Source organism: Convolutriloba macropyga, chromosome 9, assembly GCF_964194025.1.
Source record: "Convolutriloba macropyga chromosome 9, txConMacr16.3, whole genome shotgun sequence".
Lineage (NCBI taxonomy): Eukaryota > Metazoa > Xenacoelomorpha > Acoela > Convolutidae > Convolutriloba > Convolutriloba macropyga.
In genome coordinates, this window is record NC_134476.1 from 63,012,066 (window position 1) to 63,036,807 (window position 24,742).

The 24,742-nt window shown below is 39.8% G+C and overlaps 17 non-coding genes across 17 annotated transcripts; all 17 read left to right on the forward strand.

Moving 5' to 3' along the window:
* Window positions 1–907: 907 nt before the first annotated feature.
* Window positions 908–1,026, forward strand: LOC142346327 (5S ribosomal RNA). Its single transcript, XR_012759390.1, has one exon. It is a non-coding gene; the product is annotated as a 5S ribosomal RNA (ribosomal RNA).
* Window positions 1,027–2,161: 1,135 nt separating this feature from the next.
* LOC142346328 (5S ribosomal RNA) lies at window positions 2,162–2,280 on the forward strand. The gene has a single exon (XR_012759391.1). It is a non-coding gene; the product is annotated as a 5S ribosomal RNA (ribosomal RNA).
* Window positions 2,281–3,415: 1,135 nt separating this feature from the next.
* On the forward strand, window positions 3,416–3,534 carry LOC142346330 (5S ribosomal RNA). Its single transcript, XR_012759393.1, has one exon. It is a non-coding gene; the product is annotated as a 5S ribosomal RNA (ribosomal RNA).
* A 1,322-nt stretch (window positions 3,535–4,856) lies between these two features.
* On the forward strand, window positions 4,857–4,975 carry LOC142346331 (5S ribosomal RNA). The gene has a single exon (XR_012759394.1). It is a non-coding gene; the product is annotated as a 5S ribosomal RNA (ribosomal RNA).
* Window positions 4,976–6,298: 1,323 nt separating this feature from the next.
* Window positions 6,299–6,417, forward strand: LOC142346332 (5S ribosomal RNA). The gene has a single exon (XR_012759395.1). It is a non-coding gene; the product is annotated as a 5S ribosomal RNA (ribosomal RNA).
* Window positions 6,418–7,552: 1,135 nt separating this feature from the next.
* LOC142346333 (5S ribosomal RNA) lies at window positions 7,553–7,671 on the forward strand. The gene has a single exon (XR_012759396.1). It is a non-coding gene; the product is annotated as a 5S ribosomal RNA (ribosomal RNA).
* Window positions 7,672–8,994: 1,323 nt separating this feature from the next.
* Window positions 8,995–9,113, forward strand: LOC142346334 (5S ribosomal RNA). The gene has a single exon (XR_012759397.1). It is a non-coding gene; the product is annotated as a 5S ribosomal RNA (ribosomal RNA).
* Window positions 9,114–10,436: 1,323 nt separating this feature from the next.
* On the forward strand, window positions 10,437–10,555 carry LOC142346335 (5S ribosomal RNA). Its single transcript, XR_012759398.1, has one exon. It is a non-coding gene; the product is annotated as a 5S ribosomal RNA (ribosomal RNA).
* A 1,323-nt stretch (window positions 10,556–11,878) lies between these two features.
* Window positions 11,879–11,997, forward strand: LOC142346336 (5S ribosomal RNA). Its single transcript, XR_012759399.1, has one exon. It is a non-coding gene; the product is annotated as a 5S ribosomal RNA (ribosomal RNA).
* A 1,511-nt stretch (window positions 11,998–13,508) lies between these two features.
* Window positions 13,509–13,627, forward strand: LOC142346337 (5S ribosomal RNA). The gene has a single exon (XR_012759400.1). It is a non-coding gene; the product is annotated as a 5S ribosomal RNA (ribosomal RNA).
* A 1,323-nt stretch (window positions 13,628–14,950) lies between these two features.
* On the forward strand, window positions 14,951–15,069 carry LOC142346338 (5S ribosomal RNA). The gene has a single exon (XR_012759401.1). It is a non-coding gene; the product is annotated as a 5S ribosomal RNA (ribosomal RNA).
* A 1,323-nt stretch (window positions 15,070–16,392) lies between these two features.
* LOC142346339 (5S ribosomal RNA) lies at window positions 16,393–16,511 on the forward strand. The gene has a single exon (XR_012759402.1). It is a non-coding gene; the product is annotated as a 5S ribosomal RNA (ribosomal RNA).
* Window positions 16,512–18,022: 1,511 nt separating this feature from the next.
* LOC142346341 (5S ribosomal RNA) lies at window positions 18,023–18,141 on the forward strand. Its single transcript, XR_012759404.1, has one exon. It is a non-coding gene; the product is annotated as a 5S ribosomal RNA (ribosomal RNA).
* A 1,323-nt stretch (window positions 18,142–19,464) lies between these two features.
* LOC142346342 (5S ribosomal RNA) lies at window positions 19,465–19,583 on the forward strand. The gene has a single exon (XR_012759405.1). It is a non-coding gene; the product is annotated as a 5S ribosomal RNA (ribosomal RNA).
* Window positions 19,584–20,906: 1,323 nt separating this feature from the next.
* LOC142346343 (5S ribosomal RNA) lies at window positions 20,907–21,025 on the forward strand. The gene has a single exon (XR_012759406.1). It is a non-coding gene; the product is annotated as a 5S ribosomal RNA (ribosomal RNA).
* Window positions 21,026–22,160: 1,135 nt separating this feature from the next.
* LOC142346344 (5S ribosomal RNA) lies at window positions 22,161–22,279 on the forward strand. Its single transcript, XR_012759407.1, has one exon. It is a non-coding gene; the product is annotated as a 5S ribosomal RNA (ribosomal RNA).
* Window positions 22,280–23,414: 1,135 nt separating this feature from the next.
* LOC142346345 (5S ribosomal RNA) lies at window positions 23,415–23,533 on the forward strand. Its single transcript, XR_012759408.1, has one exon. It is a non-coding gene; the product is annotated as a 5S ribosomal RNA (ribosomal RNA).
* Window positions 23,534–24,742: the final 1,209 nt, after the last annotated feature.

Below are 24,742 nucleotides of genomic sequence, written 5' to 3' on the forward strand. Positions count from 1 at the left end.
CTAAAATTGACGATTTGGTGACCAAAACAAAGTTCGGTGATCGAAAAAGTTAAGCCTCATCGAGCGCGGATACTTTTTTGGAAATCGGTAAAAACTTGTGCAAAATGGTTTGCTGTGCCAGATTTTTTTGTTTTATCCCCAACTATGGCTCATGTGGAGCATGCCCACAAAAAATGAGCCATTTCGGACTAAGATTGACGATTTGGTGGCCAAAACCAAGTTCGGTGATCGAAAAAGTTAAGCCTCATCGAGCGCGGATACTTTTTGTAAATGACAATTTCAGCAATAACCATTGCTCCAAACACACCCCATATACTTGTAAAGGCCATTCTAATAGTTCCCCTGCTTGCGTTTACTGTATATTTGATATTTGGAACTGTCTCGGAAACATCAATACTAATTGTAAAATTTCCCTTAATAAACTAACTTTTAAGTTAGTGCAAATCGCTCACTTCCATTCTTTAGGCTGCACTCCGCTAACGCAGAGTGCATTCAAATAAAACTTATCAAATAGAGTTGATACTTACCTATTTAATAAGTTTATCACAACAATTAGGCTAAAAGCAATTGAGATATGATTTTCCCAAGTACCGTCCTAAACCCACTGAAGTCATGCCTCCGGTTCAATGTCCGGTTGAACAGGTTCCTCGGACCCAATTCATCTCTCCCCTGTTTTGGGGCCGTTTCACTGTATTGTGGATGGTTGGAAGCAAAAAGTTTGTGCGTTGGTCATAATACACTGTATGGCTACGAATTGCATAAATTATAACACAAACGTGGCTAAAATTGCATGTATTAAGTGACTATTTTGCAAACCGCAAGGCGGCGAGTTAAAGTGATCCTGTATATGAATATAAGACTACAATACAATACTGTTGTATATAAATTCGCTCCCACTTACGCAAATGCCTACGACCATACCATGTTGAATGCACCGGTTCTCGTCCGATCACCGAAGTTAAGCAACATTGGGCCTGGTTAGTACTTGGATGGGTGACCGCTTGGGAACACCAGGTGTTGTAGGCTTTTTCTTTTGAGTATTCAAACCTCGTAGAAAACTTTTATTCGATATTTACACATTTTAGAGCCTCAAAAAGCCTCGGTGATCGAAAAAGTTAAGCCTCATCGAGCGCGGATACTTTTTTGGAAATTGGTAAAAACTTGTCCAAAATGGTTCGATGTGCCAGATTTTTTTGTTTTATCCCAAACTATGGCTCAAGTGGAGCATGCCCACAAAAAATGAGCCAATTCGGACTAAAATTGACGATTTGGTGACCAAAACAAAGTTCGGTGATCGAAAAAGTTAAGCCTCATCGAGCGCGGATACTTTTTTGGAAATCGGTAAAAACTTGTGCAAAATGGTTTGCTGTGCCAGATTTTTTTGTTTTATCCCCAACTATGGCTCATGTGGAGCATGCCCACAAAAAATGAGCCATTTCGGACTAAGATTGACGATTTGGTGGCCAAAACCAAGTTCGGTGATCGAAAAAGTTAAGCCTCATCGAGCGCGGATACTTTTTGTAAATGACAATTTCAGCAATAACCATTGCTCCAAACACACCCCATATACTTGTAAAGGCCATTCTAATAGTTCCCCTGCTTGCGTTTACTGTATATTTGATATTTGGAACTGTCTCGGAAACATCAATACTAATTGTAAAATTTCCCTTAATAAACTAACTTTTAAGTTAGTGCAAATCGCTCACTTCCATTCTTTAGGCTGCACTCCGCTAACGCAGAGTGCATTCAAATAAAACTTATCAAATAGAGTTGATACTTACCTATTTAATAAGTTTATCACAACAATTAGGCTAAAAGCAATTGAGATATGATTTTCCCAAGTACCGTCCTAAACCCACTGAAGTCATGCCTCCGGTTCAATGTCCGGTTGAACAGGTTCCTCGGACCCAATTCATCTCTCCCCTGTTTTGAGGCCGTTTCACTGTATTGTGGATGGTTGGAAGCAAAAAGTTTGTGCGTTGGTCATAATACACTGTATGGCTACGAATTGCATAAATTATAACACAAACGTGGCTAAAATTGCATGTATTAAGTGACTATTTTGCAAACCGCAAGGCGGCGAGTTAAAGTGATCCTGTATATGAATATAAGACTACAGTAAAATACTGTTGTATATAAATTCGCTCCCACTTACGCAAATGCCTACGACCATACCATGTTGAATGCACCGGTTCTCGTCCGATCACCGAAGTTAAGCAACATTGGGCCTGGTTAGTACTTGGATGGGTGACCGCTTGGGAACACCAGGTGTTGTAGGCTTTTTCTTTTGAGTATTCAAACCTCGTAGAAAACTTTTATTCGATATTTACACATTTTAGAGCCTCAAAAAGCCTCGGTGATCGAAAAAGTTAAGCCTCATCGAGCGCGGATACTTTTTTGGAAATTGGTAAAAACTTGTCCAAAATGGTTCGATGTGCCAGATTTTTTTGTTTTATCCCAAACTATGGCTCAAGTGGAGCATGCCCACAAAAAATGAGCCAATTCGGACTAAAATTGACGATTTGGTGACCAAAACAAAGTTCGGTGATCGAAAAAGTTAAGCCTCATCGAGCGCGGATACTTTTTTGGAAATCGGTAAAAACTTGTGCAAAATGGTTTGCTGTGCCAGATTTTTTTGTTTTATCCCCAACTATGGCTCAAGTGGAGCATGCCCACAAAAAATGAGCCATTTCGGACTAAGATTGACGATTTGGTGGCCAAAACCAAGTTCGGTGATCGAAAAAGTTAAGCCTCATCGAGCGCGGATACTTTTTGTAAATGACAATTTCAGCAATAACCATTGCTCCAAACACACCCCATATACTTGTAAAGGCCATTCTAATAGTTCCCCTGCTTGCGTTTACTGTATATTTGATATTTGGAACTGTCTCGGAAACATCAATACTAATTGTAAAATTTCCCTTAATAAACTAACTTTTAAGTTAGTGCAAATCGCTCACTTCCATTCTTTAGGCTGCACTCCGCTAACGCAGAGTGCATTCAAATAAAACTTATCAAATAGAGTTGATACTTACCTATTTAATAAGTTTATCACAACAATTAGGCTAAAAGCAATTGAGATATGATTTTCCCAAGTACCGTCCTAAACCCACTGAAGTCATGCCTCCGGTTCAATGTCCGGTTGAACAGGTTCCTCGGACCCAATTCATCTCTCCCCTGTTTTGGGGCCGTTTCACTGTATTGTGGATGGTTGGAAGCAAAAAGTTTGTGCGTTGGTCATAATACACTGTATGGCTACGAATTGCATAAATTATAACACAAACGTGGCTAAAATTGCATGTATTAAGTGACTATTTTGCAAACCGCAAGGCGGCGAGTTAAAGTGATCCTGTATATGAATATAAGACTACAATACAATACTGTTGTATATAAATTCGCTCCCACTTACGCAAATGCCTACGACCATACCATGTTGAATGCACCGGTTCTCGTCCGATCACCGAAGTTAAGCAACATTGGGCCTGGTTAGTACTTGGATGGGTGACCGCTTGGGAACACCAGGTGTTGTAGGCTTTTTCTTTTGAGTATTCAAACCTCGTAGAAAACTTTTATTCGATATTTACACATTTTAGAGCCTCAAAAAGCCTCGGTGATCGAAAAAGTTAAGCCTCATCGAGCGCGGATACTTTTTTGGAAATTGGTAAAAACTTGTCCAAAATGGTTCGATGTGCCAGATTTTTTTGTTTTATCCCAAATTATGGCTCAAGTGGAGCATGCCCACAAAAAATGAGCCAATTCGGACTAAAATTGACGATTTGGTGACCAAAACAAAGTTCGGTGATCGAAAAAGTTAAGCCTCATCGAGCGCGGATACTTTTTTGGAAATCGGTAAAAACTTGTGCAAAATGGTTCGCTGTGCCAGATTTTTTTGTTTTATCCCAAACTATGGCTCAAGTGGAGCATGCCCACAAAAAATGAGCCAATTCGGACTAAAATTGACGATTTGGTGACCAAAACAAAGTTCGGTGATCGAAAAAGTTAAGCCTCATCGAGCGCGGATACTTTTTTGGAAATCGGTAAAAACTTGTGCAAAATGGTTTGCTGTGCCAGTTTTTTTGTTTTATCCCCAACTATGGCTCAAATGGAGCATGCCCACAAAAAATGAGCCATTTCGGACTAAGATTGACGATTTGGTGGCCAAAATCAAGTTCGGTGATCGAAAAAGTTAAGCCTCATCGAGCGCGGATACTTTTTGTAAATGACAATTTCAGCAATAACCATTGCTCCAAACACACCCCATATACTTGTAAAGGCCATTCTTATAGTTCCCCTGCTTGCGTTTACTGTATATTTGATATTTGGAACTGTCTCGGAAACATCAATACTAATTGTAAAATTTCCCTTAATAAACTAACTTTTAAGTTAGTGCAAATCGCTCACTTCCATTCTTTAGGCTGCACTCCGCTAACGCAGAGTGCATTCAAATAAAACTTATCAAATAGAGTTGATACTTACCTATTTAATAAGTTTATCACAACAATTAGGCTAAAAGCAATTGAGCTATGATTTTCCCAAGTACCGTCCTAAACCCACTGAAGTCATGCCTCCGGTTCAATGTCCGGTTGAACAGGTTCCTCGGACCCAATTCATCTCTCCCCTGTTTTGGGGCCGTTTCACTGTATTGTGGATGGTTGGAAGCAAAAAGTTTGTGCGTTGGTCATAATACACTGTATGGCTACGAATTGCATAAATTATAACACAAACGTGGCTAAAATTGCATGTATTAAGTGACTATTTTGCAAACCGCAAGGCGGCGAGTTAAAGTGATCCTGTATATGAGTATAAGACTACAATACAATACTGTTGTATATAAATTCGCTCCCACTTACGCAAATGCCTACGACCATACCATGTTGAATGCACCGGTTCTCGTCCGATCACCGAAGTTAAGCAACATTGGGCCTGGTTAGTACTTGGATGGGTGACCGCTTGGGAACACCAGGTGTTGTAGGCTTTTTCTTTTGAGTATTCAAACCTCATAGAAAACTTTTATTCGATATTTACACATTTTAGAGCCCCAAAAAGCCTCGGTGATCGAAAAAGTTAAGCCTCATCGAGCGCGGATACTTTTTTGGAAATTGGTAAAAACTTGTCCAAAATGGTTCGATGTGCCAGATTTTTTTGTTTTATCCCAAACTATGGCTCAAGTGGAGCATGCCCACAAAAAATGAGCCAATTCGGACTAAAATTGACGATTTGGTGACCAAAACAAAGTTCGGTGATCGAAAAAGTTAAGCCTCATCGAGCGCGGATACTTTTTTGGAAATCGGTAAAAACTTGTGCAAAATGGTTTGCTGTGCCAGATTTTTTTGTTTTATCCCCAACTATGGCTCAAGTGGAGCATGCCCACAAAAAATGAGCCATTTCGGACTAAGATTGACGATTTGGTGGCCAAAACCAAGTTCGGTGATCGAAAAAGTTAAGCCTCATCGAGCGCGGATACTTTTTTGGAAATCGGTAAAAACTTGTGCAAAATGGTTTGCTGTGCCAGATTTTTTTGTTTTATCCCCAACTATGGCTCAAGTGGAGCATGCCCACAAAAAATGAGCCATTTCGGACTAAGATTGAAGATTTGGTGGCCAAAACCAAGTTCGGTGATCGAAAAAGTTAAGCCTCATCGAGCGCGGATACTTTTTGTAAATGACAATTTCAGCAATAACCATTGCTCCAAACACACCCCATATACTTGTAAAGGCCATTCTAATAGTTCCCCTGCTTGCGTTTACTGTATATTTGATATTTGGAACTGTCTCGGAAACATCAATACTAATTGTAAAATTTCCCTTAATAAACTAACTTTTAAGTTAGTGCAAATCGCTCACTTCCATTCTTTAGGCTGCACTCCGCTAACGCAGAGTGCATTCAAATAAAACTTATCAAATAGAGTTGATACTTACCTATTTAATAAGTTTATCACAACAATTAGGCTAAAAGCAATTGAGCTATGATTTTCCCAAGTACCGTCCTAAACCCACTGAAGTCATGCCTCCGGTTCAATGTCCGGTTGAACAGGTTCCTCGGACCCAATTCATCTCTCCCCTGTTTTGGGGCCGTTTCACTGTATTGTGGATGGTTGGAAGCAAAAAGTTTGTGCGTTGGTCATAATACACTGTATGGCTACGAATTGCATAAATTATAACACAAACGTGGCTAAAATTGCATGTATTAAGTGACTATTTTGCAAACCGCAAGGCGGCGAGTTAAAGTGATCCTGTATATGAATATAAGACTACAATACAATACTGTTGTATATAAATTCGCTCCCACTTACGCAAATGCCTACGACCATACCATGTTGAATGCACCGGTTCTCGTCCGATCACCGAAGTTAAGCAACATTGGGCCTGGTTAGTACTTGGATGGGTGACCGCTTGGGAACACCAGGTGTTGTAGGCTTTTTCTTTTGAGTATTCAAACCTCGTAGAAAACTTTTATTCGATATTTACACATTTTAGAGCCTCAAAAAGCCTCGGTGATCGAAAAAGTTAAGCCTCATCGAGCGCGGATACTTTTTTGGAAATTGGTAAAAACTTGTCCAAAATGGTTCGATGTGCCAGATTTTTTTGTTTTATCCCAAACTATGGCTCAAGTGGAGCATGCCCACAAAAAATGAGCCAATTCGGACTAAAATTGACGATTTGGTGACCAAAACAAAGTTCGGTGATCGAAAAAGTTAAGCCTCATCGAGCGCGGATACTTTTTTGGAAATCGGTAAAAACTTGTGCAAAATGGTTTGCTGTGCCAGATTTTTTTGTTTTATCCCCAACTATGGCTCAAGTGGAGCATGCCCACAAAAAATGAGCCATTTCGGACTAAGATTGACGATTTGGTGGCCAAAACCAAGTTCGGTGATCGAAAAAGTTAAGCCTCATCGAGCGCGGATACTTTTTGTAAATGACAATTTCAGCAATAACCATTGCTCCAAACACACCCCATATACTTGTAAAGGCCATTCTAATAGTTCCCCTGCTTGCGTTTACTGTATATTTGATATTTGGAACTGTCTCGGAAACATCAATACTAATTGTAAAATTTCCCTTAATAAACTAACTTTTAAGTTAGTGCAAATCGCTCACTTCCATTCTTTAGGCTGCACTCCGCTAACGCAGAGTGCATTCAAATAAAACTTATCAAATAGAGTTGATACTTACCTATTTAATAAGTTTATCACAACAATTAGGCTAAAAGCAATTGAGATATGATTTTCCCAAGTACCGTCCTAAACCCACTGAAGTCATGCCTCCGGTTCAATGTCCGGTTGAACAGGTTCCTCGGACCCAATTCATCTCTCCCCTGTTTTGGGGCCGTTTCACTGTATTGTGGATGGTTGGAAGCAAAAAGTTTGTGCGTTGGTCATAATACACTGTATGGCTACGAATTGCATAAATTATAACACAAACGTGGCTAAAATTGCATGTATTAAGTGACTATTTTGCAAACCGCAAGGCGGCGAGTTAAAGTGATCCTGTATATGAATATAAGACTACAATACAATACTGTTGTATATAAATTCGCTCCCACTTACGCAAATGCCTACGACCATACCATGTTGAATGCACCGGTTCTCGTCCGATCACCGAAGTTAAGCAACATTGGGCCTGGTTAGTACTTGGATGGGTGACCGCTTGGGAACACCAGGTGTTGTAGGCTTTTTCTTTTGAGTATTCAAACCTCATAGAAAACTTTTATTCGATATTTACACATTTTAGAGCCTCAAAAAGCCTCGGTGATCGAAAAAGTTAAGCCTCATCGAGCGCGGATACTTTTTTGGAAATTGGTAAAAACTTGTCCAAAATGGTTCGATGTGCCAGATTTTTTTGTTTTATCCCAAACTATGGCTCAAGTGGAGCATGCCCACAAAAAATGAGCCAATTCGGACTAAAATTGACGATTTGGTGACCAAAACAAAGTTCGGTGATCGAAAAAGTTAAGCCTCATCGAGCGCGGATACTTTTTTGGAAATCGGTAAAAACTTGTGCAAAATGGTTCGCTGTGCCAGATTTTTTTGTTTTATCCCAAACTATGGCTCAAGTGGAGCATGCCCACAAAAAATGAGCCAATTCGGACTAAAATTGACGATTTGGTGACCAAAACAAAGTTCGGTGATCGAAAAAGTTAAGCCTCATCGAGCGCGGATACTTTTTTGGAAATCGGTAAAAACTTGTGCAAAATGGTTTGCTGTGCCAGATTTTTTTGTTTTATCCCCAACTATGGCTCAAGTGGAGCATGCCCACAAAAAATGAGCCATTTCGGACTAAGATTGACGATTTGGTGGCCAAAACCAAGTTCGGTGATCGAAAAAGTTAAGCCTCATCGAGCGCGGATACTTTTTGTAAATGACAATTTCAGCAATAACCATTGCTCCAAACACACCCCATATACTTGTAAAGGCCATTCTAATAGTTCCCCTGCTTGGGTTTACTGTATATTTGATATTTGGAACTGTCTCGGAAACATCAATACTAATTGTAAAATTTCCCTTAATAAACTAACTTTTAAGTTAGTGCAAATCGCTCACTTCCATTCTTTAGGCTGCACTCCGCTAACGCAGAGTGCATTCAAATAAAACTTATCAAATAGAGTTGATACTTACCTATTTAATAAGTTTATCACAACAATTAGGCTAAAAGCAATTGAGATATGATTTTCCCAAGTACCGTCCTAAACCCACTGAAGTCATGCCTCCGGTTCAATGTCCGGTTGAACAGGTTCCTCGGACCCAATTCATCTCTCCCCTGTTTTGGGGCCGTTTCACTGTATTGTGGATGGTTGGAAGCAAAAAGTTTGTGCGTTGGTCATAATACACTGTATGGCTACGAATTGCATAAATTATAACACAAACGTGGCTAAAATTGCATGTATTAAGTGACTATTTTGCAAACCGCAAGGCGGCGAGTTAAAGTGATCCTGTATATGAATATAAGACTACAATACAATACTGTTGTATATAAATTCGCTCCCACTTACGCAAATGCCTACGACCATACCATGTTGAATGCACCGGTTCTCGTCCGATCACCGAAGTTAAGCAACATTGGGCCTGGTTAGTACTTGGATGGGTGACCGCTTGGGAACACCAGGTGTTGTAGGCTTTTTCTTTTGAGTATTCAAACCTCATAGAAAACTTTTATTCGATATTTACACATTTTAGAGCCTCAAAAAGCCTCGGTGATCGAAAAAGTTAAGCCTCATCGAGCGCGGATACTTTTTTGGAAATTGGTAAAAACTTGTCCAAAATGGTTCGATGTGCCAGATTTTTTTGTTTTATCCCAAACTATGGCTCAAGTGGAGCATGCCCACAAAAAATGAGCCAATTCGGACTAAAATTGACGATTTGGTGACCAAAACAAAGTTCGGTGATCGAAAAAGTTAAGCCTCATCGAGCGCGGATACTTTTTTGGAAATCGGTAAAAACTTGTGCAAAATGGTTCGCTGTGCCAGATTTTTTTGTTTTATCCCAAGCTATGGCTCAAGTGGAGCATGCCCACAAAAAATGAGCCAATTCGGACTAAAATTGACGATTTCGTGACCAAAACAAAGTTCGGTGATCGAAAAAGTTAAGCCTCATCGAGCGCGGATACTTTTTTGGAAATCGGTAAAAACTTGTGCAAAATGGTTTGCTGTGCCAGATTTTTTTGTTTTATCCCCAACTATGGCTCAAGTGGAGCATGCCCACAAAAAATGAGCCATTTCGGACTAAGATTGACGATTTGGTGGCCAAAACCAAGTTCGGTGATCGAAAAAGTTAAGCCTCATCGAGCGCGGATACTTTTTGTAAATGACAATTTCAGCAATAACCATTGCTCCAAACACACCCCATATACTTGTAAAGGCCATTCTAATAGTTCCCCTGCTTGCGTTTACTGTATATTTGATATTTGGAACTGTCTCGGAAACATCAATACTAATTGTAAAATTTCCCTTAATAAACTAACTTTTAAGTTAGTGCAAATCGCTCACTTCCATTCTTTAGGCTGCACTCCGCTAACGCAGAGTGCATTCAAATAAAACTTATCAAATAGAGTTGATACTTACCTATTTAATAAGTTTATCACAACAATTAGGCTAAAAGCAATTGAGATATGATTTTCCCAAGTACCGTCCTAAACCCACTGAAGTCATGCCTCCGGTTCAATGTCCGGTTGAACAGGTTCCTCGGACCCAATTCATCTCTCCCCTGTTTTGGGGCCGTTTCACTGTATTGTGGATGGTTGGAAGCAAAAAGTTTGTGCGTTGGTCATAATACACTGTATGGCTACGAATTGCATAAATTATAACACAAACGTGGCTAAAATTGCATGTATTAAGTGACTATTTTGCAAACCGCAAGGCGGCGAGTTAAAGTGATCCTGTATATGAATATAAGACTACAATACAATACTGTTGTATATAAATTCGCTCCCACTTACGCAAATGCCTACGACCATACCATGTTGAATGCACCGGTTCTCGTCCGATCACCGAAGTTAAGCAACATTGGGCCTGGTTAGTACTTGGATGGGTGACCGCTTGGGAACACCAGGTGTTGTAGGCTTTTTCTTTTGAGTATTCAAACCTCATAGAAAACTTTTATTCGATATTTACACATTTTAGAGCCTCAAAAAGCCTCGGTGATCGAAAAAGTTAAGCCTCATCGAGCGCGGATACTTTTTTGGAAATTGGTAAAAACTTGTCCAAAATGGTTCGATGTGCCAGATTTTTTTGTTTTATCCCAAACTATGGCTCAAGTGGAGCATGCCCACAAAAAATGAGCCAATTCGGACTAAAATTGACGATTTGGTGACCAAAACAAAGTTCGGTGATCGAAAAAGTTAAGCCTCATCGAGCGCGGATACTTTTTTGGAAATCGGTAAAAACTTGTGCAAAATGGTTCGCTGTGCCAGATTTTTTTGTTTTATCCCAAGCTATGGCTCAAGTGGAGCATGCCCACAAAAAATGAGCCAATTCGGACTAAAATTGACGATTTCGTGACCAAAACAAAGTTCGGTGATCGAAAAAGTTAAGCCTCATCGAGCGCGGATACTTTTTTGGAAATCGGTAAAAACTTGTGCAAAATGGTTTGCTGTGCCAGATTTTTTTGTTTTATCCCCAACTATGGCTCAAGTGGAGCATGCCCACAAAAAATGAGCCATTTCGGACTAAGATTGACGATTTGGTGGCCAAAACCAAGTTCGGTGATCGAAAAAGTTAAGCCTCATCGAGCGCGGATACTTTTTGTAAATGACAATTTCAGCAATAACCATTGCTCCAAACACACCCCATATACTTGTAAAGGCCATTCTAATAGTTCCCCTGCTTGCGTTTACTGTATATTTGATATTTGGAACTGTCTCGGAAACATCAATACTAATTGTAAAATTTCCCTTAATAAACTAACTTTTAAGTTAGTGCAAATCGCTCACTTCCATTCTTTAGGCTGCACTCCGCTAACGCAGAGTGCATTCAAATAAAACTTATCAAATAGAGTTGATACTTACCTATTTAATAAGTTTATCACAACAATTAGGCTAAAAGCAATTGAGATATGATTTTCCCAAGTACCGTCCTAAACCCACTGAAGTCATGCCTCCGGTTCAATGTCCGGTTGAACAGGTTCCTCGGACCCAATTCATCTCTCCCCTGTTTTGGGGCCGTTTCACTGTATTGTGGATGGTTGGAAGCAAAAAGTTTGTGCGTTGGTCATAATACACTGTATGGCTACGAATTGCATAAATTATAACACAAACGTGGCTAAAATTGCATGTATTAAGTGACTATTTTGCAAACCGCAAGGCGGCGAGTTAAAGTGATCCTGTATATGAATATAAGACTACAATACAATACTGTTGTATATAAATTCGCTCCCACTTACGCAAATGCCTACGACCATACCATGTTGAATGCACCGGTTCTCGTCCGATCACCGAAGTTAAGCAACATTGGGCCTGGTTAGTACTTGGATGGGTGACCGCTTGGGAACACCAGGTGTTGTAGGCTTTTTCTTTTGAGTATTCAAACCTCATAGAAAACTTTTATTCGATATTTACACATTTTAGAGCCTCAAAAAGCCTCGGTGATCGAAAAAGTTAAGCCTCATCGAGCGCGGATACTTTTTTGGAAATTGGTAAAAACTTGTCCAAAATGGTTCGATGTGCCAGATTTTTTTGTTTTATCCCAAACTATGGCTCAAGTGGAGCATGCCCACAAAAAATGAGCCAATTCGGACTAAAATTGACGATTTGGTGACCAAAACAAAGTTCGGTGATCGAAAAAGTTAAGCCTCATCGAGCGCGGATACTTTTTTGGAAATCGGTAAAAACTTGTGCAAAATGGTTCGCTGTGCCAGATTTTTTTGTTTTATCCCAAACTATGGCTCAAGTGGAGCATGCCCACAAAAAATGAGCCAATTCGGACTAAAATTGACGATTTGGTGACCAAAACAAAGTTCGGTGATCGAAAAAGTTAAGCCTCATCGAGCGCGGATACTTTTTTGGAAATCGGTAAAAACTTGTGCAAAATGGTTCGCTGTGCCAGATTTTTTTGTTTTATCCCAAACTATGGCTCAAGTGGAGCATGCCCACAAAAAATGAGCCAATTCGGACTAAAATTGACGATTTGGTGACCAAAACAAAGTTCGGTGATCGAAAAAGTTAAGCCTCATCGAGCGCGGATACTTTTTTGGAAATCGGTAAAAACTTGTGCAAAATGGTTTGCTGTGCCAGATTTTTTTGTTTTATCCCCAACTATGGCTCAAGTGGAGCATGCCCACAAAAAATGAGCCATTTCGGACTAAGATTGACGATTTGGTGGCCAAAACCAAGTTCGGTGATCGAAAAAGTTAAGCCTCATCGAGCGCGGATACTTTTTGTAAATGACAATTTCAGCAATAACCATTGCTCCAAACACACCCCATATACTTGTAAAGGCCATTCTAATAGTTCCCCTGCTTGCGTTTACTGTATATTTGATATTTGGAACTGTCTCGGAAACATCAATACTAATTGTAAAATTTCCCTTAATAAACTAACTTTTAAGTTAGTGCAAATCGCTCACTTCCATTCTTTAGGCTGCACTCCGCTAACGCAGAGTGCATTCAAATAAAACTTATCAAATAGAGTTGATACTTACCTATTTAATAAGTTTATCACAACAATTAGGCTAAAAGCAATTGAGATATGATTTTCCCAAGTACCGTCCTAAACCCACTGAAGTCATGCCTCCGGTTCAATGTCCGGTTGAACAGGTTCCTCGGACCCAATTCATCTCTCCCCTGTTTTGGGGCCGTTTCACTGTATTGTGGATGGTTGGAAGCAAAAAGTTTGTGCGTTGGTCATAATACACTGTATGGCTACGAATTGCATAAATTATAACACAAACGTGGCTAAAATTGCATGTATTAAGTGACTATTTTGCAAACCGCAAGGCGGCGAGTTAAAGTGATCCTGTATATGAATATAAGACTACAATACAATACTGTTGTATATAAATTCGCTCCCACTTACGCAAATGCCTACGACCATACCATGTTGAATGCACCGGTTCTCGTCCGATCACCGAAGTTAAGCAACATTGGGCCTGGTTAGTACTTGGATGGGTGACCGCTTGGGAACACCAGGTGTTGTAGGCTTTTTCTTTTGAGTATTCAAACCTCATAGAAAACTTTTATTCGATATTTACACATTTTAGAGCCTCAAAAAGCCTCGGTGATCGAAAAAGTTAAGCCTCATCGAGCGCGGATACTTTTTTGGAAATTGGTAAAAACTTGTCCAAAATGGTTCGATGTGCCAGATTTTTTTGTTTTATCCCAAACTATGGCTCAAGTGGAGCATGCCCACAAAAAATGAGCCAATTCGGACTAAAATTGACGATTTGGTGACCAAAACAAAGTTCGGTGATCGAAAAAGTTAAGCCTCATCGAGCGCGGATACTTTTTTGGAAATCGGTAAAAACTTGTGCAAAATGGTTCGCTGTGCCAGATTTTTTTGTTTTATCCCAAGCTATGGCTCAAGTGGAGCATGCCCACAAAAAATGAGCCAATTCGGACTAAAATTGACGATTTCGTGACCAAAACAAAGTTCGGTGATCGAAAAAGTTAAGCCTCATCGAGCGCGGATACTTTTTTGGAAATCGGTAAAAACTTGTGCAAAATGGTTTGCTGTGCCAGATTTTTTTGTTTTATCCCCAACTATGGCTCAAGTGGAGCATGCCCACAAAAAATGAGCCATTTCGGACTAAGATTGACGATTTGGTGGCCAAAACCAAGTTCGGTGATCGAAAAAGTTAAGCCTCATCGAGCGCGGATACTTTTTGTAAATGACAATTTCAGCAATAACCATTGCTCCAAACACACCCCATATACTTGTAAAGGCCATTCTAATAGTTCCCCTGCTTGCGTTTACTGTATATTTGATATTTGGAACTGTCTCGGAAACATCAATACTAATTGTAAAATTTCCCTTAATAAACTAACTTTTAAGTTAGTGCAAATCGCTCACTTCCATTCTTTAGGCTGCACTCCGCTAACGCAGAGTGCATTCAAATAAAACTTATCAAATAGAGTTGATACTTACCTATTTAATAAGTTTATCACAACAATTAGGCTAAAAGCAATTGAGATATGATTTTCCCAAGTACCGTCCTAAACCCACTGAAGTCATGCCTCCGGTTCAATGTCCGGTTGAACAGGTTCCTCGGACCCAATTCATCTCTCCCCTGTTTTGGGGCCGTTTCACTGTATTGTGGATGGTTGGAAGCAAAAAGTTTGTGCGTTGGTCATAATACACTGTATGGCTACGAATTGCATAAATTATAACACAAACGTGGCTAAAATTGCATGTATTAAGTGACTATTTTGCAAACCGCAAGGCGGCGAGTTAAAGTGATCCTGTATATGAATATAAGACTACAATACAATACTGTTGTATATAAATTCGCTCCCACTTACGCAAATGCCTACGACCATACCATGTTGAATGCACCGGTTCTCGTCCGATCACCGAAGTTAAGCAACATTGGGCCTGGTTAGTACTTGGATGGGTGACCGCTTGGGAACACCAGGTGTTGTAGGCTTTTTCTTTTGAGTATTCAAACCTCATAGAAAACTTTTATTCGATATTTACACATTTTAGAGCCTCAAAAAGCCTCGGTGATCGAAAAAGTTAAGCCTCATCGAGCGCGGATACTTTTTTGGAAATTGGTAAAAACTTGTCCAAAATGGTTCGATGTGCCAGATTTTTTTGTTTTATCCCAAACTATGGCTCAAGTGGAGCATGCCCACAAAAAATGAGCCAATTCGGACTAAAATTGACGATTTGGTGACCAAAACAAAGTTCGGTGATCGAAAAAGTTAAGCCTCATCGAGCGCGGATACTTTTTTGGAAATCGGTAAAAACTTGTGCAAAATGGTTCGCTGTGCCAGATTTTTTTGTTTTATCCCAAGCTATGGCTCAAGTGGAGCATGCCCACAAAAAATGAGCCAATTCGGACTAAAATTGACGATTTCGTGACCAAAACAAAGTTCGGTGATCGAAAAAGTTAAGCCTCATCGAGCGCGGATACTTTTTTGGAAATCGGTAAAAACTTGTGCAAAATGGTTTGCTGTGCCAGATTTTTTTGTTTTATCCCCAACTATGGCTCAAGTGGAGCATGCCCACAAAAAATGAGCCATTTCGGACTAAGATTGACGATTTGGTGGCCAAAACCAAGTTCGGTGATCGAAAAAGTTAAGCCTCATCGAGCGCGGATACTTTTTGTAAATGACAATTTCAGCAATAACCATTGCTCCAAACACACCCCATATACTTGTAAAGGCCATTCTAATAGTTCCCCTGCTTGCGTTTACTGTATATTTGATATTTGGAACTGTCTCGGAAACATCAATACTAATTGTAAAATTTCCCTTAATAAACTAACTTTTAAGTTAGTGCAAATCGCTCACTTCCATTCTTTAGGCTGCACTCCGCTAACGCAGAGTGCATTCAAATAAAACTTATCAAATAGAGTTGATACTTACCTATTTAATAAGTTTATCACAACAATTAGGCTAAAAGCAATTGAGATATGATTTTCCCAAGTACCGTCCTAAACCCACTGAAGTCATGCCTCCGGTTCAATGTCCGGTTGAACAGGTTCCTCGGACCCAATTCATCTCTCCCCTGTTTTGGGGCCGTTTCACTGTATTGTGGATGGTTGGAAGCAAAAAGTTTGTGCGTTGGTCATAATACACTGTATGGCTACGAATTGCATAAATTATAACACAAACGTGGCTAAAATTGCATGTATTAAGTGACTATTTTGCAAACCGCAAGGCGGCGAGTTAAAGTGATCCTGTATATGAATATAAGACTACAATACAATACTGTTGTATATAAATTCGCTCCCACTTACGCAAATGCCTACGACCATACCATGTTGAATGCACCGGTTCTCGTCCGATCACCGAAGTTAAGCAACATTGGGCCTGGTTAGTACTTGGATGGGTGACCGCTTGGGAACACCAGGTGTTGTAGGCTTTTTCTTTTGAGTATTCAAACCTCATAGAAAACTTTTATTCGATATTTACACATTTTAGAGCCTCAAAAAGCCTCGGTGATCGAAAAAGTTAAGCCTCATCGAGCGCGGATACTTTTTTGGAAATTGGTAAAAACTTGTCCAAAATGGTTCGATGTGCCAGATTTTTTTGTTTTATCCCAAACTATGGCTCAAGTGGAGCATGCCCACAAAAAATGAGCCAATTCGGACTAAAATTGACGATTTGGTGACCAAAACAAAGTTCGGTGATCGAAAAAGTTAAGCCTCATCGAGCGCGGATACTTTTTTGGAAATCGGTAAAAACTTGTGCAAAATGGTTCGCTGTGCCAGATTTTTTTGTTTTATCCCAAACTATGGCTCAAGTGGAGCATGCCCACAAAAAATGAGCCAATTCGGACTAAAATTGACGATTTGGTGACCAAAACAAAGTTCGGTGATCGAAAAAGTTAAGCCTCATCGAGCGCGGATACTTTTTTGGAAATCGGTAAAAACTTGTGCAAAATGGTTCGCTGTGCCAGATTTTTTTGTTTTATCCCAAACTATGGCTCAAGTGGAGCATGCCCACAAAAAATGAGCCAATTCGGACTAAAATTGACGATTTGGTGACCAAAACAAAGTTCGGTGATCGAAAAAGTTAAGCCTCATCGAGCGCGGATACTTTTTTGGAAATCGGTAAAAACTTGTGCAAAATGGTTTGCTGTGCCAGATTTTTTTGTTTTATCCCCAACTATGGCTCAAGTGGAGCATGCCCACAAAAAATGAGCCATTTCGGACTAAGATTGACGATTTGGTGGCCAAAACCAAGTTCGGTGATCGAAAAAGTTAAGCCTCATCGAGCGCGGATACTTTTTGTAAATGACAGTTTCAGCAATAACCATTGCTCCAAACACACCCCATATACTTGTAAAGGCCATTCTAATAGTTCCCCTGCTTGCGTTTACTGTATATTTGATATTTGGAACTGTCTCGGAAACATCAATACTAATTGTAAAATTTCCCTTAATAAACTAACTTTTAAGTTAGTGCAAATCGCTCACTTCCATTCTTTAGGCTGCACTCCGCTAACGCAGAGTGCATTCAAATAAAACTTATCAAATAGAGTTGATACTTACCTATTTAATAAGTTTATCACAACAATTAGGCTAAAAGCAATTGAGCTATGATTTTCCCAAGTACCGTCCTAAACCCACTGAAGTCATGCCTCCGGTTCAATGTCCGGTTGAACAGGTTCCTCGGACCCAATTCATCTCTCCCCTGTTTTGGGGCCGTTTCACTGTATTGTGGATGGTTGGAAGCAAAAAGTTTGTGCGTTGGTCATAATACACTGTATGGCTACGAATTGCATAAATTATAACACAAACGTGGCTAAAATTGCATGTATTAAGTGACTATTTTGCAAACCGCAAGGCGGCGAGTTAAAGTGATCCTGTATATGAATATAAGACTACAATACAATACTGTTGTATATAAATTCGCTCCCACTTACGCAAATGCCTACGACCATACCATGTTGAATGCACCGGTTCTCGTCCGATCACCGAAGTTAAGCAACATTGGGCCTGGTTAGTACTTGGATGGGTGACCGCTTGGGAACACCAGGTGTTGTAGGCTTTTTCTTTTGAGTATTCAAACCTCATAGAAAACTTTTATTCGATATTTACACATTTTAGAGCCTCAAAAAGCCTCGGTGATCGAAAAAGTTAAGCCTCATCGAGCGCGGATACTTTTTTGGAAATTGGTAAAAACTTGTCCAAAATGGTTCGATGTGCCAGATTTTTTTGTTTTATCCCAAACTATGGCTCAAGTGGAGCATGCCCACAAAAAGTGAGCCAATTCGGACTAAAATTGACGATTTGGTGACCAAAACAAAGTTCGGTGATCGAAAAAGTTAAGCCTCATCGAGCGCGGATACTTTTTTGGAAATCGGTAAAAACTTGTGCAAAATGGTTCGTTGTGCCAGATTTTTTTGTTTTATCCCAAACTATGGCTCAAGTGGAGCATGCCCACAAAAAATGAGCCAATTCGGACTAAAATTGACGATTTGGTGACCAAAACAAAGTTCGGTGATCGAAAAAGTTAAGCCTCATCGAGCGCGGATACTTTTTTGGAAATCGGTAAAAACTTGTGCAAAATGGTTTGCTGTGCCAGATTTTTTTGTTTTATCCCCAACTATGGCTCAAGTGGAGCATGCCCACAAAAAATGAGCCATTTCGGACTAAGATTGACGATTTGGTGGCCAAAACCAAGTTCGGTGATCGAAAAAGTTAAGCCTCATCGAGCGCGGATACTTTTTGTAAATGACAATTTCAGCAATAACCATTGCTCCAAACACACCCCATATACTTGTAAAGGCCATTCTAATAGTTCCCCTGCTTGCGTTTACTGTATATTTGATATTTGGAACTGTCTCGGAAACATCAATACTAATTGTAAAATTTCCCTTAATAAACTAACTTTTAAGTTAGTGCAAATCGCTCACTTCCATTCTTTAGGCTGCACTCCGCTAACGCAGAGTGCATTCAAATAAAACTTATCAAATAGAGTTGATACTTACCTATTTAATAAGTTTATCACAACAATTAGGCTAAAAGCAATTGAGCTATGATTTTCCCAAGTACCGTCCTAAACCCACTGAAGTCATGCCTCCGGTTCAATGTCCGGTTGAACAGGTTCCTCGGACCCAATTCATCTCTCCCCTGTTTTGGGGCCGTTTCACTGTATTGTGGATGGTTGGAAGCAAAAAGTTTGTGCGTTGGTCATAATACACTGTATGGCTACGAATTGCATAAATTATAACACAAACGTGGCTAAAATTGCATGTATTAAGTGACTATTTTGCAAACCGCAAGGCGGCGAGTTAAAGTGATCCTGTATATGAATATAAGACTACAATACAATACTGTTGTATATAAATTCGCTCCCACTTACGCAAATGCCTACGACCATACCATGTTGAATGCACCGGTTCTCGTCCGATCACCGAAGTTAAGCAACATTGGGCCTGGTTAGTACTTGGATGGGTGACCGCTTGGGAACACCAGGTGTTGTAGGCTTTTTCTTTTGAGTATTCAAACCTCATAGAAAACTTTTATTCGATATTTACACATTTTAGAGCCTCAAAAAGCCTCGGTGATCGAAAAAGTTAAGCCTCATCGAGCGCGGATACTTTTTTGGAAATTGGTAAAAACTTGTCCAAAATGGTTCGATGTGCCAGATTTTTTTGTTTTATCCCAAACTATGGCTCAAGTGGAGCATGCCCACAAAAAATGAGCCAATTCGGACTAAAATTGACGATTTGGTGACCAAAACAAAGTTCGGTGATCGAAAAAGTTAAGCCTCATCGAGCGCGGATACTTTTTTGGAAATCGGTAAAAACTTGTGCAAAATGGTTCGTTGTGCCAGATTTTTTTGTTTTATCCCAAACTATGGCTCAAGTGGAGCATGCCCACAAAAAATGAGCCAATTCGGACTAAAATTGACGATTTGGTGACCAAAACAAAGTTCGGTGATCGAAAAAGTTAAGCCTCATCGAGCGCGGATACTTTTTTGGAAATCGGTAAAAACTTCTGCAAAATGGTTTGCTGTGCCAGATTTTTTTGTTTTATCCCCAACTATGGCTCAAGTGGAGCATGCCCACAAAAAATGAGCCATTTCGGACTAAGATTGACGATTTGGTGGCCAAAACCAAGTTCGGTGATCGAAAAAGTTAAGCCTCATCGAGCGCGGATACTTTTTGTAAATGACAATTTCAGCAATAACCATTGCTCCAAACACACCCCATATACTTGTAAAGGCCATTCTAATAGTTCCCCTGCTTGCGTTTACTGTATATTTGATATTTGGAACTGTCTCGGAAACATCAATACTAATTGTAAAATTTCCCTTAATAAACTAACTTTTAAGTTAGTGCAAATCGCTCACTTCCATTCTTTAGGCTGCACTCCGCTAACGCAGAGTGCATTCAAATAAAACTTATCAAATAGAGTTGATACTTACCTATTTAATAAGTTTATCACAACAATTAGGCTAAAAGCAATTGAGATATGATTTTCCCAAGTACCGTCCTAAACCCACTGAAGTCATGCCTCCGGTTCAATGTCCGGTTGAACAGGTTCCTCGGACCCAATTCATCTCTCCCCTGTTTTGGGGCCGTTTCACTGTATTGTGGATGGTTGGAAGCAAAAAGTTTGTGCGTTGGTCATAATACACTGTATGGCTACGAATTGCATAAATTATAACACAAACGTGGCTAAAATTGCATGTATTAAGTGACTATTTTGCAAACCGCAAGGCGGCGAGTTAAAGTGATCCTGTATATGAATATAAGACTACAATACAATACTGTTGTATATAAATTCGCTCCCACTTACGCAAATGCCTACGACCATACCATGTTGAATGCACCGGTTCTCGTCCGATCACCGAAGTTAAGCAACATTGGGCCTGGTTAGTACTTGGATGGGTGACCGCTTGGGAACACCAGGTGTTGTAGGCTTTTTCTTTTGAGTATTCAAACCTCGTAGAAAACTTTTATTCGATATTTACACATTTTAGAGCCTCAAAAAGCCTCGGTGATCGAAAAAGTTAAGCCTCATCGAGCGCGGATACTTTTTTGGAAATTGGTAAAAACTTGTCCAAAATGGTTCGATGTGCCAGATTTTTTTGTTTTATCCCAAACTATGGCTCAAGTGGAGCATGCCCACAAAAAATGAGCCAATTCGGACTAAAATTGACGATTTGGTGACCAAAACAAAGTTCGGTGATCGAAAAAGTTAAGCCTCATCGAGCGCGGATACTTTTTTGGAAATCGGTAAAAACTTGTGCAAAATGGTTTGCTGTGCCAGATTTTTTTGTTTTATCCCCAACTATGGCTCAAGTGGAGCATGCCCACAAAAAATGAGCCATTTCGGACTAAGATTGACGATTTGGTGGCCAAAACCAAGTTCGGTGATCGAAAAAGTTAAGCCTCATCGAGCGCGGATACTTTTTGTAAATGACAATTTCAGCAATAACCATTGCTCCAAACACACCCCATATACTTGTAAAGGCCATTCTAATAGTTCCCATGCTTGCGTTTACTGTATATTTGATATTTGGAACTGTCTCGGAAACATCAATACTAATTGTAAAATTTCCCTTAATAAACTAACTTTTAAGTTAGTGCAAATCGCTCACTTCCATTCTTTAAGCTGCACTCCGCTAACGCAGAGTGCATTCAAATAAAACTTATCAAATAGAGTTGATACTTACCTATTTAATAAGTTTATCACAACAATTAGGCTAAAAGCAATTGAGCTATGATTTTCCCAAGTACCGTCCTAAACCCACTGAAGTCATGCCTCCGGTTCAATGTCCGGTTGAACAGGTTCCTCGGACCCAATTCATCTCTCCCCTGTTTTGGGGCCGTTTCACTGTATTGTGGATGGTTGGAAGCAAAAAGTTTGTGCGTTGGTCATAATACACTGTATGGCTACGAATTGCATAAATTATAACACAAACGTGGCTAAAATTGCATGTATTAAGTGACTATTTTGCAAACCGCAAGGCGGCGAGTTAAAGTGATCCTGTATATGAATATAAGACTACAATACAATACTGTTGTATATAAATTCGCTCCCACTTACGCAAATGCCTACGACCATACCATGTTGAATGCACCGGTTCTCGTCCGATCACCGAAGTTAAGCAACATTGGGCCTGGTTAGTACTTGGATGGGTGACCGCTTGGGAACACCAGGTGTTGTAGGCTTTTTCTTTTGAGTATTCAAACCTCGTAGAAAACTTTTATTCGATATTTACACATTTTAGAGCCTCAAAAAGCCTCGGTGATCGAAAAAGTTAAGCCTCATCGAGCGCGGATACTTTTTTGGAAATTGGTAAAAACTTGTCCAAAATGGTTCGATGTGCCAGATTTTTTTGTTTTATCCCAAACTATGGCTCAAGTGGAGCATGCCCACAAAAAATGAGCCAATTCGGACTAAAATTGACGATTTGGTGACCAAAACAAAGTTCGGTGATCGAAAAAGTTAAGCCTCATCGAGCGCGGATACTTTTTTGGAAATCGGTAAAAACTTGTGCAAAATGGTTTGCTGTGCCAGATTTTTTTGTTTTATCCCCAACTATGGCTCAAGTGGAGCATGCCCACAAAAAATGAGCCATTTCGGACTAAGATTGACGATTTGGTGGCCAAAACCAAGTTCGGTGATCGAAAAAGTTAAGCCTCATCGAGCGCGGATACTTTTTGTAAATGACAATTTCAGCAATAACCATTGCTCCAAACACACCCCATATACTTGTAAAGGCCATTCTAATAGTTCCCATGCTTGCGTTTACTGTATATTTGATATTTGGAACTGTCTCGGAAACATCAATACTAATTGTAAAATTTCCCTTAATAAACTAACTTTTAAGTTAGTGCAAATCGCTCACTTCCATTCTTTAGGCTGCACTCCGCTAACGCAGAGTGCATTCAAATAAAACTTATCAAATAGAGTTGATACTTACCTATTTAATAAGTTTATCACAACAATTAGGCTAAAAGCAATTGAGATATGATTTTCCCAAGTACCGTCCTAAACCCACTGAAGTCATGCCTCCGGTTCAATGTCCGGTTGAACAGGTTCCTCGGACCCAATTCATCTCTCCCCTGTTTTGGGGCCGTTTCACTGTATTGTGGATGGTTGGAAGCAAAAAGTTTGTGCGTTGGTCATAATACACTGTATGGCTACGAATTGCATAAATTATAACACAAACGTGGCTAAAATTGCATGTATTAAGTGACTATTTTGCAAACCGCAAGGCGGCGAGTTAAAGTGATCCTGTATATGAATATAAGACTACAATACAATACTGTTGTATATAAATTCGCTCCCACTTACGCAAATGCCTACGACCATACCATGTTGAATGCACCGGTTCTCGTCCGATCACCGAAGTTAAGCAACATTGGGCCTGGTTAGTACTTGGATGGGTGACCGCTTGGGAACACCAGGTGTTGTAGGCTTTTTCTTTTGAGTATTCAAACCTCGTAGAAAACTTTTATTCGATATTTACACATTTTAGAGCCTCAAAAAGCCTCGGTGATCGAAAAAGTTAAGCCTCATCGAGCGCGGATACTTTTTTGGAAATTGGTAAAAACTTGTCCAAAATGGTTCGATGTGCCAGATTTTTTTGTTTTATCCCAAACTATGGCTCAAGTGGAGCATGCCCACAAAAAATGAGCCAATTCGGACTAAAATTGACGATTTGGTGACCAAAACAAAGTTCGGTGATCGAAAAAGTTAAGCCTCATCGAGCGCGGATACTTTTTTGGAAATCGGTAAAAACTTGTGCAAAATGGTTCGCTGTGCCAGATTTTTTTGTTTTATCCCAAACTATGGCTCAAGTGGAGCATGCCCACAAAAAATGAGCCAATTCGGACTAAAATTGACGATTTGGTGACCAAAACAAAGTTCGGTGATCGAAAAAGTTAAGCCTCATCGAGCGCGGATACTTTTTTGGAAATCGGTAAAAACTTGTGCAAAATGGTTTGCTGTGCCAGATTTTTTTGTTTTATCCCCAACTATGGCTCAAGTGGAGCATGCCCACAAAAAATGAGCCATTTCGGACTAAGATTGACGATTTGGTGGCCAAAACCAAGTTCGGTGATCGAAAAAGTTAAGCCTCATCGAGCGCGGATACTTTTTGTAAATGACAATTTCAGCAATAACCATTGCTCCAAACACACCCCATATACTTGTAAAGGCCATTCTAATAGTTCCCCTGCTTGCGTTTACTGTATATTTGATATTTGGAACTGTCTCGGAAACATCAATACTAATTGTAAAATTTCCCTTAATAAACTAACTTTTAAGTTAGTGCAAATCGCTCACTTCCATTCTTTAGGCTGCACTCCGCTAACGCAGAGTGCATTCAAATAAAACTTATCAAATAGAGTTGATACTTACCTATTTAATAAGTTTATCACAACAATTAGGCTAAAAGCAATTGAGATATGATTTTCCCAAGTACCGTCCTAAACCCACTGAAGTCATGCCTCCGGTTCAATGTCCGGTTGAACAGGTTCCTCGGACCCAATTCATCTCTCCCCTGTTTTGGGGCCGTTTCACTGTATTGTGGATGGTTGGAAGCAAAAAGTTTGTGCGTTGGTCATAATACACTGTATGGCTACGAATTGCATAAATTATAACACAAACGTGGCTAAAATTGCATG